The 17,620-nt window shown below is 47.0% G+C and overlaps 1 protein-coding gene and 1 non-coding gene across 6 annotated transcripts in view; both read left to right on the top strand.

Annotated features, from left to right (window-relative positions):
- LOC135207852 (flotillin-1-like) overlaps positions 1-17,620 on the top strand; it is a 243,089-nt gene that overhangs the window by 19,451 nt on the left and 206,018 nt on the right. The gene's annotated exons all lie outside the window — the stretch shown is intronic.
- On the top strand, positions 15,227-15,333 carry LOC135208144 (U6 spliceosomal RNA). The gene has a single exon (XR_010313114.1). It is a non-coding gene; the product is annotated as a U6 spliceosomal RNA (small nuclear RNA).

Raw genomic sequence — 17,620 nt, 5'->3', positions numbered from 1 at the left:
GAGAAAGTGGATGCACATGAGACAAACCCATTACTTTACATTTGCTCAGTAAGGAAAAAGTTTCTTAACAATGCTGTACGAAGAGTACGTTGCCTCTCTCTTAGTAACTCGGCCCAGTAGGTCCTGACCATTGATCCTGCGGTGCACCCCCCGATCAATCGGACAGAGGCTTGGATCCCTCCTCGCTCTTTACGACCAGGGAGGGCATTCCTAGTAATGACGAACAACAGTCTGTTCACAAAAAGCTCAGATTCCTCCCACCAAGAAGTGAGTCTTCTATTGTTAAGGACCGAGGTTTTGTATTACGTATCGAACAAATTACAATTTGTCGAAAATTGCATTTTTCCTAACTATACAAACCTGAGGTCCTTTACATATAGTCCCTCCTCATGCCACCCCTCCCCTGCCGTATTTTGCATGGGCCAAAAGGCAAGTGATTTGTTTAACCTCCAGTCGCGCGCTCGCGGCGCCGCGACGATCGACAGCAGTTACTACCGTTCTCCCCTTGTTCGAAAGCTTACCCCGACCTTCAAGCTGCCCTAGTACTTCCTATTGTTAAAGACCTCAGGTTTGTATAGTTAGAAAAATGCAATTTTCCGACAAATTTAATTTTTTATTTATTTATTTGCATGAATTTAATTTGGATCAATTTTCGTTCTTACCCGGAATTGATCCTTACGTTTTATGTGAATAGTGACATCGTGCAGTATTCTGTTTTCATTTCATATATAGTTTATGATAGGGTCGTCATATTATTTGATCAAGTTTCCGTTCTTACCCTGGGAATTGATTCTTTCCCCTTTAAGTTCTATGAAGTGAATCGCAAGGGCTTATTTCTGTTTTCATTTTTCATATTTCTTTTCACTGCTGTGAGGGGGTAGGGAAGCGAAGGTCTGCCAGGGAGTCGTCGGAAAGCTCTCCCGCGACTCCTTGGTATCCGATTCTTCGTATTCCTTCCTGCCCCCCGCTCACTTCTTCGTTGTATTTTTATTGGGGTCTTCCTTGCGTCCGGTGTGGGGCATGGTCTTCCCCCCGTGCGTGAGGGAACCCCTCTTACTAATCTATCGATGTTACCGCAGGTGCTACATCCGTGTGAGACTACCTTGGACAGGTATGTACACCGCGGCGGCAGGGCCGTGCCTAGCATCCACGGGCTGCTGCAGCGTCTAGCCGAGGTCTGGGGCGGGTCTCTCATACTACCGACGGGCCGCTTATGCCTCTGCTCCCCCCCTCCTGGTCTACGCTCCTCCATGGCCTGTGTCGGTGACGCCGTCTGCCCGCTACTAGGGCCGCCGACTGTACCGGGGGGTGTTGCCGACGCCAGCCTGTTTTCTTCGTGTTTGCCTGCCCAGACTCCGCTGTTCCAGCAGCTCGCCCCTGGACCGGCCGCCATACCCAGTTCCGCTGGCTGCCGATGATTCTACGAGCGATCGCTGGGCCTGCCGTACCTGCCGCTGATGTGATTCCCGCTGTTTGCTTGGCTGTCCCTTCTGGGTCCTAACTACCGATTGCCGCTGTTTCCTGTCCTGCCCGCTCCTGAGCCTGTTGCTGTTCCTGTCGCTTCCTGGTTTCTGAGCCCTGTCCACATGCTGTCCTGCCCACGGGTGGTGTTTCCCCATCCCAGGTCTTCGGACAGTGGCAGTCGGGCCGTGTTTGCTTCGCAATAGCCCCGGCTCCGGCCTGGATGGAGGACTGACGACTGTCCTGCGTGAGCTGACGAGGAAGAGGAGAAGAGGAAGCTGTCATCTTCGTCTTCATCGTCTGCTGCTGCGTCTTCCCCTTCGACTTCTAAGGCCCTAATCTGAAAAGAAGAAGGCTGCCTTCCCCCCCTAAGAAGTCTCCTTCGGGAACTTCTAAGGGCCCTTCCCACACCCCGGTGGGACGGGGGGGGGTCCTTTCTGCTGGTCCGCCTGCTCCTTCGGGAGCGGGGCCCGTCCTCCCCTTCCGTAGGAAGAGATAGACTGGACCATAGGATTATCGGTTAGGCTCTGGTACTTCCTCGCTGGTGCTAGCGCGATGCCGCTACGCCAGGTTCCCGGCTCAGTCTGCTCATTCGCGAGAGATTCCCGGTGTACGTTCTCCCCTCGGGAGACGTGGCGCAAGTTTTTCGGCGCCAGAGTTCGCTCGGCGCCAAGACGCGGCACGGAGCAGAAAGGCTGGTAAGAGGACGCTCGGGTGACTCTTGCCGGCAGACGGCCGCTCTTGCAGCGACCAGACTGGTACCGGGTTTTCCCCCCTAAGAAGACTCCTTTGGGATCTTCTAGGGCCCGTCTCGCTCAGGCGAGTCGGAGCTCTTCTGCTGGTCCTCCTGTTCTTCGGGAAAGGGGCCCGTCTCTTCCTCGCAAAGAAGAAGACGACGGGGACCAGAGGTGTACCAACGCCTCGGCTGGCTAACGTCCTCACCTGGTGTTAGCGTCCCTGCTGGCCGCTAAATCAGGTTCCGTCTCGGCAGCTTCTCGTTCGCGAGAAGTACCGAGTGGACGCTCTTCACAGAGAAACCGCTCGCCGTCAAGACCAGCGGCGCGGAGGTCAGAATACTGGCGAGAGTCCGTGCACACGACTCTCGCCAGGCCAGTGGACGCTCTCGCAGCGACCAACTGGCCTGCTCGGGTTGACGTGACGGTCGCTGACCAGCCACGGGTTGATGCGAGAAGGGTCCCCGTGTCCCCCGCGGCCGTCGGTACCAAGACCACGGCTGGTACCAGCGGCTCGACGCGGTACCGGAGACGCTGGCCGGTCCTCGCCGCGACAGAGAGCCTAGCAGGTCACCTGACCGCCGCTCCCATAAAGGGACCGGGCGGAGAGACGGTAACCAGGTAAAGCTCGCTGACGCTAGAGAATCATCGCAACGTCTCAGCCGAGCCCTCCGCCCCAGGCAAGCCTCGAGGCCTGCTGCTCGATCGCCACCCCGCGGGTTGACGATCATCAGCAGCCTCCAAGCCCCTGGTCCCGCAGCGAGCTAGGGGGGAGCGTCATGGGGTCTGGCCTCTCTGTACCTTCAACCTCCTCCGGGCTACACGGAGGATCGCGGTCTACGACTGATCGCGAGAGGTGCGCCACTTGCGATCCCGCTATGGTACCCGTATGGACCAGCACGGGTCTAGGACCGACCAGGACGATACGCGCAAGTACTGGCGGCGACCGTCAGGGCCTGCGCTGGTTTCCTCCTTCTTAAAGGAGGAGTATCTCGGGATCTGTTCTTGTTGGAGGACTAGACGGTCTACTCCGCAAGACGCGGTTACCCCTAGATAACAGAGGAAGTTTAAGAAGTCATTAAGCTGTTTGTCAGCATAAAGACCTTTGCGGAAGGATTGCCGCTCCCACCAGCAGAGCCCACGTCCCTCTGGCTCGAGTCGTTTTGGGGCCCGAGAGGAACCCAACCGACGGTGTCTGCCGCGTTCAGGGGGGGGAAGCTTGCCGATTCTGTCTCGAACCAGATTTTCTCTTCTCCGACAAGAAAGGCCTCTCTCAGTTCCTGGCGGGGGTCGATCAAGCTACTTCCACCTCCTCTACTGCGACAGCACGTTTCTTCTTCGTGTCTTCGGACACCGTATTTAAATACTCCTTAGGTCCTCCTTATAGGTTTCGACCTCGACGAGGACTGGAATGAGTCGGAGGACGTATCGCTCTCTCCTGTCAAGGTGTCGATCAGCCCCACCCAGACGACGTTCACAGTGGCGCAGACCCTTACCTACAGTGAGAGTTACTTAAACCCTCCTCGGGAAACACCGTTTTTCCTCCTGACGATACGTTTTTTCCTCCCCGAACTCTGAGAGGCCATCGCCGCCAGGCGATGGCTGTTCCTACTCTTCTCCAACTGCTAGTTCCACTGGGAAGGCGAGCGAGTATCCAATTCCTCCCCCATTCCCTCTCTCCTTACGGCTACGAGGGAAAGGGGAGGGATCCTACAGAGATTTCTCTGTAGGATCCCACGTTCGTGACTGCGCTACGGGGGGACCTTCGGGTCCTACTGACGTAAGCCCCCGGTCGTTGAGGAGGAATCCTGCCCCATTCTCGTTTCTACGGGAATCGAGAGAATCACCAGCCGATATCGTTTGACGAATTCGGTGGGGGTTTCGCAGACTGCTTAGAATTCTACGGAATTTCTAGCGCATTCAGAGTGTTCGAGTTTTTACGATCTCCAAACACTTACGCGAGACCACGGTCCAAAGTGAGCGAGACGAGAATCCCCGATATGTTACACGATAATCGGGAACCTCGCCTATGCTCGAATTCCTGGAATTTCTAGCATTGGGAAGAAGACTGCTGCTGAAAGAAACTATCTCACAGTAGGCGACCAACCTGGAATAGGAGATCGGACGGGAATATCCAATTTGGCTTGAACTATCGTCTTAGTATTCTGTCACCATTGAAGCTTTCCTTCGAGGAAGACTTCTCCTTCACTCTCTTTGATAGAGAAACGAAGGTGGTCGATCTCCAATCCTTATTTTGTTTTCTTGAAGGAAAGAATTTAGGATGGAGATCGTTGTTCAGAATCCTACAAATATACTACGTATATTAACCTCGCGACATGATTCTACTAAGCAGTTGAATTGTCCGAGGGGTAGGCGCATATCCTAGTTAATCTACAGTTTGTTCATGAAACTTACCTGACAGATATATATATAGCTGTATTTTCTGAAGTCCGACAGAATTTAAAAATTCGCGGCACACGCAGTGGGCGCCAGGTGGTAGTACCCATTTCCCGCCGCTGGAAGCGGATATCAGGAACTATTCCCATTTTCTATTCATATTTTTTTCTGTCGCCGGTCGGTAAACAACTGTTTACAGACCTCCGCCTAGGATTTTGAAAAACTTCATTAGCCACTTAAGTATCCTAATTATTCTTTCGATTATTAACTTGGATTTGTGGCTAGGCATACGCTATCGTAGATTTTGTCATTGCATTTGATGTCTGAAGCTAGTTAGCCTAGTTTCAGACTTTGTTTGTCTGCACGGTAAGGTGAGGCTACCGGAACTTTCGGTAGACACTCGCTTAGTATATATGACGTTTACATGTTTTCTTTGCATAAGGTAATTAGTGTAATGTGTGACTGATTACGGAAGAAGGAGGATTCATTTACGCATTTTAGAGCGTGTTAGAATCCGGAGTTTTCCTCCACAGTAAACAGAAGTTAGAAATAATGAACCTTCTAACCTCCTGTAGATTTTATTTTGCCTAACCCTGTGTTATGGCTTACGGGCCTAGAAGAAGTGTCTGCTAGAGGATTACATCAAGTAATCTTAGACTAAAGTGCTCGCTCTCCAATCAGTGTTGTGAGTGTAGTGCCCCTTGTGTTGTGGAGGGGGCGTCAGATCGGCCCCATAATGCCTCTAAAGCCTGGACCTCTGTCGACTCCCATGACTCAGGGAGAGGGCATGTCGAAAGCCGCAAGAGGGTTACGGGGGCTCCCCACCGATCTGGCGTCCCCCTTCGGCAGAACCTGTTGACGCTTGCCCAGGCTGCTAAAGATCGTGCACGTGCACGAATCTTGAAGGATTGCTTCTCGTCCTCCGAGGCGTCCTCCCCACGCAGGGGTTGAGTTCTCGGAAGGACTCGCGCCCACCCCCTAAAGAAGCTTGAGAGAAGAGGACGCTTCACGTCCTCTCTCTCGTCACGAGAGGATGAAAGGAGTAAAAGAGACCACATTTTTTTTCCTTTTTAGAAGGAATGCACTGGCTCTTTTTCTAAGGACAATTTAAGGAGGCTCATTCTCTTGCCAAGAAGTGATTTGAGCCTCCTGCGAGTGAACGCTCATGTATATACATTTATACATTATTAAGGAGGCTCATTCATCTTGCCAGAAGAGTGATTTGAGCCTCCTGCGAGTGAACGCTCATGTATACATCATTTATACATTATTAAGGAGGCTCATTCATCTTGCCAGAAGAGTGATTTGAGCTCCTCGCGAGTGAACGCTCATGTATATGAACGCTCATGTATATATCACTTATACATTATTAAGGAGGTTCATTCATCTTGCCAGAAGAGTGATTTGAGCCTCCTGCGAGTGAACGCTCATGAAGTTAGAGCTGTTTCAACCTCGCTAGCATTCCAAAAGAATTTGGTAATCAAGGACATATTCGTCTCCTCTCCTCATGGCGCTCCGTATACGTTATGTAACGTTCGCTTTACTTCGAAAAAGCAAGCTGATAAGTTTGACGGCCGGCAAGCTGCTTTGCACAGTCAAACAACTTATGTCTCTGGTCGGCATAGGTAAGGGCAATTTAGACGGGAGGAAGCGTTTTGGAGGTGCTCTCGACGTCCTATAAGTAGAGACATTCTCCAGGACGCTCGGCAAGCACCTTGGCGGAGACGAAAGCCATAGTCTTCCTTTAGTGTTCACACTCTTCAGGACATCGTGCGGCCTCTCCATGGAGAACTCGCATGATGACGTCCCGTTAAAAATATTCAATGTCATACGCAAAACGCGGTTCGTCATAACATTGAGATGTTGGCAAGGTCGCTCGCCAGGACGCCTCTTGGCGGGCCTTGCATGCATCAAGGCGCTCAACGAGTTCCTCTCTGAAACGTCGTTCAGAAGACTTGGTGTTCTCTGCTCAGACACGCTCGTAGCTAAGCAGGACGCTTTTCAGGACGCTTTCCAGCACGCTTTTGAGGACGCTCAGCAGGACGCTTTTGTGGACATTCGCCAGGACGCTTCGGTGGAAGCTCGGCAGGACGCTTTGCGAGAGAAAAGACTTGTTTGAAGGCGTCTTATTTGCTGTTGAGGACATTTCTTTACAGAAATTTTTAAAAAGGATTCGGAGTTAGCGGAGAGAAACATACCCGAATTTTTTTCTTTTCTTCGATCTCTCTTTCCTCTTCATCGATTTCTTTGAGAATCGGGTAAGATTATATACTTGGATTCCTGGGTGATTTCGGTCATGTTAAAGGGTTTTCCCTATTAGCAAAGTGCTAATAGTTTTGTCAAGTCAGGACGTTTTCCCCATTGTCATTTAAGTGGGGGAACCCCTCATAAATGGGGTAGTTCTCATTGACATAGATTTTACGTTTTTAATCGTTTAAGCGGATAAACTCATTAACAAATTTCGGAAGAGCTCTCATTCATTTTCAGAGGCTCATCCGGGGTTTAAAGAGAAAGACTTGTAGACCATCCAGGAAGTCTTTTGTCCAATATCATAAGAACATTGAACGGTTCCTTTTTCGATCCTCGGTTCTCTCTTGATGATCTCTATTCGAATATTATCTCCCTTTTCTTGGAAAAGAGTCTTGGCAAAGAGTCAAGGAGTTCTTTTAAAAGTCTCGTTCATTAGAACGTGGACAGTCGTTTTCCTTTCTTTCTCTCTTCCTCGTCGAGGAAAGATGTAGTAGAGAATTCGATGTTCAAATTACTACAATAAAACTTACGTAGTTTATCTTTGGCGTCATTTTGCTAACGCATAGTCAAGTCATATACCATATCGTATTACCTCTGCGGATAGAAGCCGAAAGAACTGTTGTTCTAATGTATTTATTTTGACACTCCCTTCACCTTCCAAGAGTTTTCGGAGTAAGAACAACTCTTCAGGTATTGTTACGACAACACCAACTCAGCTTCTGTATTTAGCGAATGTTTCTGTTTCCGTTTAAATAGGTCTGCTTGAGAGTTTCCTTTTGCTCGATAATTCATACCTATTCCTTCGTAAAGGTAGTAGCTGGCAACTCAGGCAGATAGTATTCTATTCACCATTGAAGCTTTTCTTCGAGGAAGACGTCTCCTTCACTCTTTTTGATAGAGATCGAAGGTGGTCGATTTCCAATCCTTATTTTGTTTTCTTGAAGGAAAGAATTTAGGATGGAGATCGTTGTTCAGAATACTATAAATATACTACGTATATTAACCTCGCGACATGATTCTACTAAGCAGTTGAATTGTCCGAGGGGTAGGCGCATATCCTAGTTATTCTACGGATTGCGACTTAGACGAGAAGTATTCTAATTGAACTGCAACACCACTCAGCTTCTGTATTTAGCGAATTTTGTTTCGTTTAAATATGCCTCTTGAGAGTTCCCTTTTGCTCGATAATTTCATACCTATCCCTGCGTAAAAGGAGTAGCTGGCAACTCAGGCACATAGTGCGAAACGATGATCAAGGCTGCTGTTACTGTGATCTACGCAGTACCGGCTAGCTCGGTGTCATGCGCGGTTGGTTACGTCTCTCTCCATTGCGGGAATGGCTGAATAAACCGTCTCTCTGCCCTACAATCATGGATTTTAGCCTCGGGTTGAGGAAATTTCTAGTAATCTTGAATGATCATACCTGCCGTTTACTTAGAAAATTTCAACAAGATATCTCTTATACTTGTTAGGTGCGGGGTTACTGCACGGTAACATTCGGTACGAATCTACCGCGGCATAGCACTATAATAATGCTCTCCTGCTTATGCAAAGCGCAGCCTTATTTGGGGAAGGAAGCAGGCTGAGTGAGGGAATGGATGAGTTTGCTGGGGACCATTTCCTCGCTGGAGAAGCTTGTTTTACCTGAATAAACAGCATTCAGACCTCTACATTTTCCTCACGAAGAAATTGGAATAACATCAAAGATCTTGTAATTCTAATTTTCTCTCACGGCTTGAGGATCACCTCGGGTGATAGCGAGAGGGTGCCAGACATCCGAACAGAGAACAGATGTTCTGGCACATTGTCTGAAAGAATTGGAAGCCAAATTGGTCGGCTCTCCAGTTCCTCGAAGGGTGAGTTTGGATCGAGTGGCCCAAATCATCTCGGATAATTTCTCAGCTCTCTCATAGCTCGAGAAGAGAGAATTGGTTATGGGCTTGGGCACGGAACGTAACGATCCTCAAGAGGTTCGTTAAACTAGTGCACGTCCCGTGCGGGTCTTCTCGATCGAAGGCAACAACTACTGACGTCTGAGTAATCCTCACTTAGAAGTATGTCGAAAGTGAGGAGAGACTGAGGGCGTCCTTTCGTTAAGTTTTTTCGTAATATTGAAGACGAAGGAGCTTCCTCTTAAGTTGTTCCCTTATTCATGATCCTAGAGGATTAGCTTTAGTCGCCACATGTTGGCCTCTAAGAGGTTGGATTCACAGAGGTCAGGTAATTCAGAGAATTGTCCAAAGACCCTTCCCGAGAGAATCGGTGTAATCTAACATCGTCACTTAGTGAAGTATCTAATATCTCTCCTCTCTGACGTCTGAAGGCGTTCAGACTATCGAGAAGCGATAAGATCTTCAAGATTAATGGCAGTCTCTTGGCCAAGGCAAAGCAGTGCTGCCTATTTTCAGTTTTCAATCGGAGGGGCCGTTTCTGGAGATAGTGAAGGGAAATGACTGTTCCTCCACCTCGACCTCTGTGATTTCGTTATGGTTCTATCCTTCCGTATGAAGTATGAGATAAGATAGAAGTCCTAACTATTGTGAAATATGCAAATATGTTGTTGACGGCCTCTAGGCTCAGAGATTCGGTTCTGTCAAACAACAAAGCTTCACGATCTTGAGGTCTGTGGAGATCTTGAAATTCTCTGGATCAAAGGTTCCGGCATGGAACTTAGACGTAGTCTGAGTTTCTGATGCCAAAGCATTTCGAACCTATCCTTTCTGCGAACTTAATACCGTGACCAGAAAGGCTAATACTCTAACGGCTCTAGCCACGGCAAGGAGGGTTAGTGAGGTTTTAGCCATCATCAGAGGTTTTGGCTTTAAAGGACATAATGGTCTGTCCTCTAAGCCTTCCGTTCTTGATAAGAACGAAAACCTGTCTAACCCTTGACCCGAAGGCTTGGAGACCAAGGGTATGGCACAAATTATTGGGCAAGGGCATTAGAGAGTCCTGTGCCCTGTAGGGTCTCTCAAGTTTTATCTTGATAAAACTATAGAAAGTCAAGGTCAACGGACAATCTGCGGTGTTCCGAAAAAGACCAAACTGGTTCATGTCCAAGAACACCCTGGCATTATAGCCAAGGAGTTCTTTTAAGAGAGGTCTCATTCATTATGTTTGCTATAAAAGATTTGAGAGATTTTTCTTAATATCAATGCTTTTTCCAAGACGGTAGAGGGCGCCGGCCTCGGAAGCATTTCAACAGAGCATGACAACTCCAGGTAACATCCTGAGTGTCAACGGCCTTTACGCGAAGCCAAGAACTTCTGGGTTTCGCATTCACACTTCCCGACAATCTGCGGGTTGTTCCGTAAAAAAGAACCAGAACTGGTTTCATGTCCAAGAACACCCTGGCATTATAGCCCAAGGAGTTCTTTTAAGAGGTCTCATTCAATTATGTTTTGCTAAAGATTTGAGATTTTTTCTTAATATGAATGCTCAAGAGGTGACGCGCCTCGGAAGCATTTCAACAGAGCATGACACTCAGTAACATCCTGAGTGCCACGCTTTAGCGAAGCAACTCTGTGTTCGCTTCACAACTCCCGACGACGGGATGTGAAGACGACATTTCAGATCCGTAAGTCGCTAGGACCCATACATATCCGAGAATATATTATTGGGTGCAGGAAGCAACACGAATCCTATCCTATAGAAAAGGGATAGTGTGCTTTTAACTTTGAAGGGTTGGTCGCTTGAGGCGCGTTCCTTTCTTTAGCCTAGAAGTGGAACTAACTTTGATAGGTTAGGTCAGGTGGTGGTTTTAGCTTCGGTGCCCTCAGAAGTATGGTCATATGGTCTAGTCACATTGTGGTCACGCCCCCGTTGACAGATCATCTAGAGCGCACCAGCATTACAGGTCTCTACCTCGCTGGCAACTCTAGTAACGCAGAAGCAGACTTTGGTGACAGTAATCACGAAGTCGGCTATGCTAACAGGTGAGGAACCAAGATGTATATCATCTACTTAATTTAGTTTCCCAAAAATCCTATTCTGTCTCTTCCCACCATCCGAAGGTGGGATTCAGCTATATATATATCTGTCAGGTAAGTTTCATGAACAAAATGTTATTGTTATAATACAATTAAGTTTGTTCATACTTACCTGGCAGATATATATAATTAAAGTGCCCACCCACCTCCCCTCAGGAGACAGTGGCACCGATAAAATATGAATAGAAAATGGGAATAGTTCCTGATATCCGCTTCCCAGCGGCGGGAATGGGTACTACCACCTGGCCGCCCACTGCGTGTGCCGCGAATTTTGAAATTCTGTCGGACTTCAGAAAATACAGCTATATATATATCTGCCAGGTAAGTATGAACAAACTTAATTGTATTATAACAATAACATATTGCGACTTATAAGAGAAGTATTCTAATTGAACTGCAACTCGGGGTTGCCTGCAACCTCCCAGGAGTTTCAGTTCAATTTTATATACTTATGGTTTTGTCACGACAACACCATTTCAACTTTTATATTTACCGAAATTCGTTTTGCCTAAATATAATTGCTCGAGCATATCTTTTATGCTCGGTAGTTCTAGCCGAACGCATTCCTTCGTGGAATAATGGATTACCTGGCAACTCAGGATGACGAGTCAGCGAGAGCTCAGGCTCAACTACTGCGTATTGAACTGCCTGATAGCAGCTCAGTATCAGCTGGGCCTCCGAGATTCACGGTCATGTATGTCTCTCTCTCCCCTGCTTTGATTGACTACCGAACCGTATCTCTGCCCAACAATCATGGACTTAGGTCTCTGATTAACGGGGATTCTCGCAATAATGAAGGACCATCTACTGCTGTGACGCTAGATTCCATCGCCTTCGACATTGCGAGAATTTTCAACAGAGATATCTCTTGGACTCTTTCATCTTTCTGTTTACCGCACGGTAACAGAAGTCTGTACAAGTCTCCCGCTGCATCGCACTGCGATAATGCGAATGATTTTGCAGACATCTGAGTTTGTCTTCAAAATATCTCGTATTCGTAGGTGTACAATTGTTCATTGTTCAACCCGAATTACGAGATGTGTAGAAGACATCGCCTACTCTCGACCTGACAGCTCTACTTCCAAATGTTCCAGCCCATGAGAAGCAGTTCTTCAGGCGGCTTTTCCCCTGTGTTTTCATTACTGAAGAACGCCCCGCTTTCATTGCAACTACGACTTCTCACCGGACAGCAATGAAATAGCGGTTAGCATTTTCGGTCATTTGTAAGCACAGGCTATGAATCTTGAGAATCCTTCTCTCGATTCATCTGTGAAGACGTAGGTTGCATTCAATATCCACCTTCGTCTTCAACTGTACATAGTGTTGTTTCTCCTTAGCTGAGATTCAACAACCATGAGATGTTTTACCTTCAGGGACCTCGGTCTCTAGAAGGCAATTGACTTTCGCCTGTTGGGCACATGCCTTAAGAGAATCATCACCTCGCTGTCCGGCATTGGTGACAAACAAATACATTATTTGTTTGGTCTCTTCGGCATAACCATTTAAAGGCGAAGGTCACGGTGACTTACTCGGATGCTTTGACAACTTGCCTCCTACCGAACGCAGTCAGTCGGCAGCTGTCAGAGCGCCCGAGTCAGTTACGAACTACGCTATTGACTTAGTTCGGTTGTTACAAAGCAACCATTACTTCGTTTTAATAGCTTGTCACAGTACCCATACCATTGACACCCACCATGGAGTGTCGGTGTCCTATCCACTACGAGATTTCGCTGCATGGGGATAGGTGGATGCGAGAGACTTCGTGGCAAACGGACAGACCAGTATGGGTACTGGACATCACCGAAGTAGAGAAGAGGGATAGGTCATGCGACTATTTCCTTCTTTTCCTCTGAGGAACTGCATGACTTCTCCTGCGAAGTCAAGCATCCAGGGGATGGGGATCCGTGACGCTCGATTTCGTACCGAACTTCGTAGCGAAGACTCAGAACCCTTCGGTCCCTGACGATTGGTTCGAGTCGTTCACAATCCCCTCCCTAATGGACTTCACCGCCTTCGATGCGAAGGAGATGCTGCCTTGTCCGCAAGAACTTCTCCGTGGCGCAGGTACTGAAGGCAGGGGTCTGGTCCAACCAGACCACATGCCCTTCCTTCTACCTTCGGGATATTGCCCACAGGTCCTTGGATCTTTTTCCTTGGGACCCGTGGTGGCTGCTCAACACGTTGTGTAGCGAACCCAGACCCTCGCAGACTGAACAGCATCGAGTCCTGGTGTGACCGTAAGAATGGATGAGTGAATGAGTGTGACTGGCTTCTCTTCCCATCTTTTTCTTCCCCTCTACCTGTGGTTAGAGGGACACGGTCGTCACCCTGCTGGATAAGGACAAGATGCAGGTGAGCTACTCAACAGAGCCCCATCCTATCCCTTTCACTAGGGATAGGAGCGTATATCCACCACTTCCTCCAACAAGGGGGAGGAAGTGGATGCCAGCTTGAGACAACCCATACTTTATGCTGCCTCTTGCAAACAGGAACAAGTTCTTGCTTGCTGGTACAAAGAGATACGCTTGCCTCTCTCTTAGTACTCGGCCCAGAGGTCTGACCATTGATCCTGCGGTGCACACCCCGATCAATCGGACAGAGGCTTGGATCCCTCCCTCGCTCTTATGACCAGGGAGGCATTCCAGGGATGGACGAACACCAGTGTTCATCAAAAGACTCAGATTCCTCCCACCAAGAAGTGAGTCTTCCTATTGTTAAAGGACCGATGGTTTGTATTACGTATCGGAACAAATGACAATTTGTCGAAAATTGCATTTTTCCTAACTATACAAACCTGAGGTCCTTTACATATAGTCCCTCCTTATGCCACCCCTCACTCTGCGTATTTTGCATGGGAAAAAAGCAAAAGTGATTTGTTTACGCGCGACTGTCGGACAAGCAGTTAACTACCGTTCTCCCCTTGTTCGAAGCTTACGACCGTTCCAGCTGCCGCTAGCTACTTCCTATTGTTAAAGGACCTCAGGTTTGTATAGTTAGGAAAAATGCAATTTTCGACAAATTGTCATTTTTTCAGGACTCTCCACAGGACATTCCTTTACAGAAATTTTTAAAAAGGATTTGGAGTTAGCGGAGAGGCATACTCGAATTTTTTCTTCGATCCCTCTTGCCTCTTCATCGATTTCTCTGAGAATCGGGAAGATTATATACTCGGATTCCGGGGTGACTTTCGGTCATGTTAAAGGGTTTTCCCCTATTAGCAAAGTGCTAATAATTTTGTCAAGTAAGGACGTTTTCCCCATTGTCAAGATACTAAACGTTTTGTCATTTAGTGGGGGACCCCTCATAAATGGGGTAGTTCTCATTGACATAGATTTTAACGTTTTTATCGTTTAAGCGGATAAACTTATTAACAAATTTCGGAAGAGCTCTCATTCATTTTCAGAGGCTCATCCGGGGAGTAAGAAAAAGACTTGTAGACTAGATCCAGGAAGTCTTATGTCCAATATCATAAGAACATTGAACGGTCCTTTTCGATCCTCGGTTCTCTCTTGATGATCTCTATTCGAATATTACTCCCTTTTCTTGGCAAAGAGTCTTGGCAAAGAGTCAAGGAGTTCTTTTAAAAAGTCTCATTCATTAGAACGTGGACAGTCGTTTTCCTTTCTTTCTCTCTTCCTCGTCGAGGAAAGATGTAGTAGAGAATTCGATGTTCAAATTACTACAATACTTACGTAGTTTATCTTTGCGTCATTTTGCTAACGCATGGGTCAAGTCATATACGCATATCGTATTTACCTCTGCGGATAGAAGCCGAAAGAACTGTTGTTCTAATGTATTTAATTGACACTCCCTTCAACCTTCCAAGAGTTTTCGGAGTAAGAACAACTCTTCAGGTATTGTTACGACAACACCAACTCAGCTTCTGTATTTAGCGAATTTTGTTTCTTTTAAATATGCCTGCTTGAGAGTTTCCTTTTGCTCGATAATTTCATACCTATCCCTTCGTAAAAGGGGTAGCTGGCAACTCAGGCAGATAGTGCGAGACGATGAATGAACAAGGCTGCTGTTACTGTGATCTACGCAGTACCGGCTAGCTCTGTGACATGCGCGGTTGGTTACGTCTCTCTCCCCTGCGGGAATGGCTGACTAAGCCGTCTCTCTGCCCTACAATCATGGATTTTAGCCTCGGGTTGAGGAAATTTCTAGTAATCATGAATGAACATGCCTTCCGTTTACTTAGAAAATTTCAACAAGATATCTCTTATACTTGTTCGGTGCGGGTTTACCGCACGGTAACAGAATTCTGTACGAATCTACCGCGGCATAGCACTATAATAATGCTCTCCTGCTTATGCAAAGCGCAGCCTTATTTAGGGAAGGAAGCAGGCTGAGTGAGGGAATGGATGAGTTTGCTGGGGACCATTTCCTCGCTGAGTACTTGCTTCGGCAGTACATATACTAAAATTGGAACGATACAGAGAAGATTAGCATGGCCCCTGCGCAAGGATGACACGCAAAATCGTGAAGCGTTCCACATTTTTTTTTAAGAAGCTTGTTTTCCCTGAATAAACAGCAATTCAGACCTCTACAATTTTTCCTCACGGAGAAATTGGAATAACATCAAAGATCTAGTAATAATTCTAATTTTCTCTCAACGGCTTGAGGATCACCTCGGGTGATAGCGAGAGGGTGCCAGACATCCGAACAGAGGAACAGATGTTCTGGCACATTGTCTGAAAGAATTGGAAGCCAAAGTCGGCTCTCCAGTTCATCGAAGGGTGAGTTTGGATCGAGTGGTCCAAATCATCTCGGATAATTTCTCAGCTCTCTCATAGCTCAAGAAGAGAGAGTTGGTTATGGGCTTGGGCACGGAACGTAACGATCCTCAAGAGGTTCGTTAAACTAGTGCACGTCCGTGCGGGTCTTCTCGATCGAAGGCAACAACTACTGACGTCTGAGTAATCCTCACTTAGAAGTATGTCGAAAGTTGAGGAGAGACTGAGGGCGTCCTTTCGTTAAGTTTTTCGTAATATTGAAGACGAAGGAGCTTCCTCTTAAGTTGTTCCCTTATTCATGATCCTAGAGGATTAGCATTAGTCGCCACATGTTGGCCTTTAAGAGGTTGGATTCACAGAGGTCATGTAATTCAGAGAATTGTCCAAAGACCCTTCCCGAGAGAATCGGTGTAATCTAACATCGTCACTTAGTGAAGTATCTAATATCTCTCCTCTCTGACTCTGAAGGCGTTCAGACTATCGAGAAGCGATAAGATCTTCAAGATTAATGGCAGTCTCTTGGCCAAGGCAAAGCAGTGCTGCCTATTTTCAGTGTTCAATCGGAGGTGGCCGTTTCTGGAGATAGTGAAGGGAAATGACTGTTCCTCCACCTCGACCTCTGTGAATTTCTTTATGGTTCTATCTTTCCGTCTGAAGTATGAGATAAGCTAGAAGTCCTAACTATTGTAGAATATGCGAATATGTTGTTGACGGCCTCTAGGCTCAGAGATTCGGTTCTGTCAAACAACAAAGCTTCACGATCTTTGAGGTCTGGGGAGATCTTGAAATTCTCTGGATCTCAGGTTCCGGCATGGAACTTAGACGTAGTCTGAGTTTCTGATGCCAAAAGCATTTCGAACCTATCCTTTCTGCGAACTTAATACACATGACCAGAAAAGCTAACATTCTAACCGCTCTAGCCACGGCAAAGAGGGTTAGTGAGGTTTTAGCCATCATAAGAGATTTTAGCTTTAAAGGACATAATGCGGTCTGTCCTCTAAGCCTTCCGTTCTTGATAAGAACGAAAACCTGTCTAACCCTTGACCCGAAGGCTTGGAGACCAAGGGTATGGCACAAATTGTTGGGCAAGGGCATTAGAGAGTCCTGTGCCTTGTCGGGTCTCTCAAGTTTTATCTTGATAAAACTATAGAAAGTCGAGGTCAACGGACAATCTGCGGTGTTCCGTAAAAGACAAAACTATAGAAAGTCGAGGTCAACGGACAGTCTGCGATGTTCCGTAAAAGACCAGACTGGTTCATGTCCAAGAACACCCTGGCATTATAGTCAAGGAGTTCTTTTAAGAAGTCTCATTCATTATGTTTGCATAAAGATTTGAGATTTTTTCTTAATATGAATGCTCAAGAGGTGAGGGCGCGGCCTCGGAAGCATTTCAACAGAGCATGACACTCAGTAACATCCTGAGTGCCACGCTTTAGCGAAGCAACTCTGTGTTCGCTTCACACTCCCGACGGGATGTGAAGACGACATTTGAGATCGGTAAGTCGCTAAGACCATACATATCCGTAGATATATTATTGGGGGGCAGGAAGCAACACGAATCCTATCCTATAAAAAAGGGATAGGTGTGCTTTTAACTTTGAAGGGTTGGTCGCTTGAGGCGCATTCCTTTTCTTTAGCCTAGAAGTTATGGAACTAACTTTGATAGGTTAGGTCAGGTGGTGGTTTTAGCTTCGTTGCCCTCAGAAGTATGATCATAGGGTCTAGTCACATTGTGGTCACGCCCCCGTTGACAGATCATCTAGAGCGCACCAGCATTACAGGTCTCTACCTCGCTGGCAACTCTAGTAAAGCAGAAGTAGACTTTGGTGACAGTAATCACGAAGTCGGCTATGCTAACAGGTGAGGAACCAAGATGTATATCATCTACGTAATTTAGTTTCCCAAAAAATCCTATTCTGTCTCTTCCCACCATCCGAAGGTGGGATTCAGCTATATATATATCTGTCAGGTAAGTTTCATGAACAAAATGTTATTGTTATAATACAATTAAGTTTGTTCATACTTACCTGGCAGATATATATAATTAAAGTGC

This window comes from Macrobrachium nipponense, chromosome 34 (assembly GCF_015104395.2).
Source record: "Macrobrachium nipponense isolate FS-2020 chromosome 34, ASM1510439v2, whole genome shotgun sequence".
Classification (NCBI taxonomy): Eukaryota; Metazoa; Arthropoda; class Malacostraca; order Decapoda; family Palaemonidae; genus Macrobrachium; species Macrobrachium nipponense.
The sequence above is the reverse complement of the archived record's forward strand: the minus strand, read 5'-3'. Positions and strand labels throughout refer to the sequence as shown.